Source organism: Bidens hawaiensis, unplaced genomic scaffold (assembly GCF_021521415.1).
Source record: "Bidens hawaiensis isolate Kalapana, Puna unplaced genomic scaffold, B.hawaiensis_p1.1 tig00017856_1, whole genome shotgun sequence".
Taxonomy (NCBI): Eukaryota; Viridiplantae; Streptophyta; class Magnoliopsida; order Asterales; family Asteraceae; genus Bidens; species Bidens hawaiensis.
This window is the reverse complement of record NW_027492693.1, coordinates 4,571-9,140: the sequence shown is the minus strand read 5'-3', so window position 1 is coordinate 9,140 and position 4,570 is coordinate 4,571.

The window sequence follows — 4,570 nt, the reverse complement described above, 5'->3', positions numbered from 1 at the left end:
AGACTTAGCCTGATAAAGGCCAGTGCTTGCATGTATAAATCAAAATCTGTCACTAAGTGACTGTTAAACTTAACCCTATAAGGGTCAGTGCTTGAATAATGTACAAAGTTGTGCTCCCCGTTAACATAACATACTACTATATACATACATGGAGTATCAAAAGATCATTTATACATAATTGTAATATTCCGCATCTATTCATACAGACGATAGGCTAACCACAAACATAAAAATAACAGCACCGTAATCACCCAGTAACAGTTCCACAGCCGAACTGTCACCCAATCCAAACAACAGTGGTGGTAGGAATCTGACTGCTGCAAGTTCAGTACTATCTGATGTAATGTTGATAAGTACTGGGTCACGTCCCTCCTCTCCTGGTTAATGTTAGTTATGGCTATCGAGTGGTCTATCACACGGTCAGTCAGGACAGCCATCCAAGAGTTGTTTCCTGCGTTTGGGAGGTCAGGGCGAGGGGTAGGTATACTCAATGAACGGGAAGATGAAGTATCTACCCTATGGCGTGAAGGTCCTCCCCGGTCGTGGGTAGATCTGAATGGAATCGAGGTAGGGTCAATCGGGGTTACCCTAATACGAGCAGTCTGCCGGACTCGCGCAGTAGCTGAAGTCGTCGGCGACAGGTGTATGGGTGGAGTGGGTGATCTGGCTACTCTAGCAGGTGAACGATACTGACTGTTAACTTTGTCTTGATCCCTGCGTGGTGACCTGGGTGGATAACTATCGCATCTGTAGCCGGATAGATCAGGCACATTCCTGGGTAGCTCTCTACAGATAACTTCTTCTTCCACCTCTTCCTCTTCCTCCTCCGGCTCCTCTTCTTCTGGATCCTCCTCTGATTCTTCCTCGGGATCCTCCTCTACAGATATTACCGGTTCTTCTTCCGGTACGTAGTCGTTATTTCTTGATATGACTCTGCACAAAGGTTAGTTATAAGAATAATATCTATTGCTATCGCTAACTATTTTCGAGGAGATTAATTAATTAAACCAATTTTAATATTAATTATATCAGAATATAATATTAGTTTTATTAAGATTTTTAATTATTATTATTATTATTATTATTTAAATCAATACTGAATATAAATGAATATAATATTCATAGTAAAATTTACCGTCATTAACAGTATCGTACATACACGTATTCATACACCTTGTTCCACATAAGAACGTATGAGTGTTACATATATATATATATACTTTCAAATTACCTTTTATACACATATGTTGCCACTTTTACCTAATCATACGTTCCGCGACTTCTCCCCGAATTCCCTCGTACAAGCAAGTCTGTTATTATGTTCCGGACCACAATAACTCACTTGCCCTACAAGTTCATCCCGACATCCATCAGTATATAATATTAATTTATTATTTAATTATTTTTCCCAGAATTAATCGAGCCTACGGTTATATTTTAGGTACCCTAAGGGATAACCTAATCCTTTATAACCAATGGCTCTGATACCAACTTCTGTCACACCCCGGCTAACACAATGCGGAAGCGTAAAACGGGAATGTAACAGATATCTCTGGTATCAACACATTGTTTATAAAGAAACATTACAAACTAATTTACATTATATTACATTTCTTCGTTCTATCATTGTTTTACAGTCTAGGTGATACAAACAAAACTAGTTCGTTAACTAAACGTTCTTACTACTATCGCCCTTGCTTCTATTCACATAGCATTAACCGCACACCTTGGACAAATAACAGATCACCAAATCATTCCGATTTAGGTATACCTGAAAAGCAGTTTAAAACGGGTCAACTACTAGAGTTGGTGACTTTCACGAGTTTCAAGAAAACAGTAATGAGTATTCACAAGTCAACACTTGTAATCATGAAATAAGTATGTATGTATGTAAATGATGTATGTGATGTAATTATGCTAAGCTACAGTGAAGCCTGGACTGTTCGTGCTGCGTGCCTCCATTTCCCACGCTCAATCAACCACTGTGGCCCCCTTTCCGCCCACAACATGCCCCGAGTAGCTATGTCTAACACTACACAGCGTGTTTGTATAATTATGGTCATGTGCAAACGGTTTTGTGTCTCGGCAAACCGTGCCGGCTCCGTTTGGGTTTGTCAAACCAATAGTACTATTCACAAGCCACCGACTCGAAGTTAATCACTGTGATCGTGGGGACTTTCATGTGTTAGCACTTAGATAATTCACATCATCACATGTTTCAGATAAGTATATAGATATAAGCAAACATGCTTTTTACCCCAAAAGTTCGTAAAACAGTTTAAAAGTGGGGTCATGAAACTCACGGTTTAGTAGATATTCAGTACTGTATCCGCTCGTGGTTTGTTCAGTCCGCTTATCAGTAGTTCCTATAATCAATATTATAATAATATTAATATTTTAATATTATTATAATCTCAATACTAAACTGGGCTGTATAACTAATCTGGGTGTAGCTGGAACGCCTAGAAAGTGACAATAGGCTTAGGTTGTGATGTTGTTCAATGTCTAATACTAAAAACTGAACTTGGCTCAGATTCTCGTTTTCCCAGCTGAGCCAAGTTGTTCGTTTACGCGTTCAGAAAACAGTTATAGGAAAATAAGCTTGGGTAAATGTATTGATTAATAAAATGATTAAGTTATAAAGAAGGATCACCTATTAGGGTCCCGGATTAGCCACGGGGCCCGTTTCCGTTTCTTCAGTTTGGTTTAAGAAGAAACGTGCACAATCCATCCGGACTGTCCAGGTTCTTCATAGAAAAGTTCGTTTTTACTTAATTAATCCAAAAATATGATTTTTGATCACTCTTGGAGTTTTGATATTCCCGCAGGTTCGCTAGTCGCAAACTTGCCGGTTTTTATAAAAATTGAATTTGTCTAATATTCAGATTAGCATAATTAATTAACCGTTAATCATTAAATTATGAAAATTTAATCACTTATCAATTAAAATATGTATATTTTTATAAAAATATTTCTGGAATTTATTTACTGATTTATTAATTTATAAAAATTTATTTTATCAGCTATATTTCGCCTGAAAATCGTCCGTTTACCCCAAACAATTTCCAAAAATTCCACAAAAATTGCTGAATGCTCAAATCATGTCCCAAATCAACCTGTATCAATTCCAGAATGTAAAAAGTTCGTGCAATATTCTTTTCAGCCCAAATTCGGCTGTAAAAACTCACACGAATGCAAATAAACAAAACACCTTTAAACTTCTCCAAATGATCCCAAAATTCATATATGATCAAAATACATCAAATCTGAGTTGCCAGAAAAAATTTATAATTTTTGAAGTATTTTAGCTATTTTTCCCAAATAAACCGTCCTAATTCGGTATTAAATTCGCCAAATATTCTCGGATGGTCGAAAAATTACCAAATTTGAACAGGAACTCATTTACATGGTCCTTGATGTCCCTGAAAAATTTAAAGTCCTAAAAATATGCACAACACAACGTTAACCTAAATAGCCCGTAAGCGAGTGTTTCGGCATTACCTTAGCGGGTTTGGCTCGTTTCCGACTTTTTTAATCAAGTTTTCAGGTTCTTGTGCTTCTAAGAAAGCTAGGTATAAGTCCTATATCACAAACCAAGCAATATTTCATCAACATAACAGCCCTTAACTTAGGGTTTCGGCTAGTGCACAAAAACGAACTTTCGAACCGTAAAAACGTCGTTTCAACCCTTTAATCCGTGTTTATGGCCAAAAAAACTATCAAAACAGGTTCCTTACCATGTGTTTGATCAAAACATATTTATGGACCATTTTTAGGATTTTTACACGGTTAGGAATGATTTTTAGTAACCAAGACATGTTTTTATGGTATTAAACAAGTTTAAACAAGTATAAAAGCTATTTATTTAAGCCCCTTACCTTAGGGTTTGAAGGTTTTTCTGGAATTTCAGGTTTAGAGCTACTTGGACCTCAATTTTTATCAACCAAAATGAATAACCAAGCTTGTAAAACAAGTTTTATAAAAGAATGGGGGTGGGGGTGGGCTGCGGCCGGAAGAAAGATTGGGCCCAAGATGGGCTGTTTTGGCCCAACAATCTGGTTTCTCAAGCCCAAATACAAAAAGCCCGGTCCAAATTAGTTCGGGTTCGGTTTTTGGCGCGGAAAAACTTATCGGGTGCGTTAAACAGCGCGAAAACGAGTGTTTTTCGGCTAGTTTTGTGTAAAATTATAAAAACATACTATATACTTGTAAAAATCAAAAATATTTTCACGGATCGCTTAAAACATTTCAAATAAGTGTTTGGTAAGTCTTTTTCGGCTTAACGGATGATACAATGCTTGGTTTGTAACTATCTTTCGCGTTTAAATCTATAGCGGGTAGTTAAACGAGCATATTTTCGTTTAACTTGTTTGCTATCAAACTAAGACCATATTATAATATTTTAGCTTGTATAGATCATATATCACTTATAGATGGCCCCTCGAGATATCTGGGTCATAACCCGACCTGTTCGGTTAATCGTTCGTTTGTTACGCAAAATGCGTTTATTTGCTTAATCGGTAAATACATACTGAGGTGTACCTTGTTTTGGCTCAAATGTCACATCACG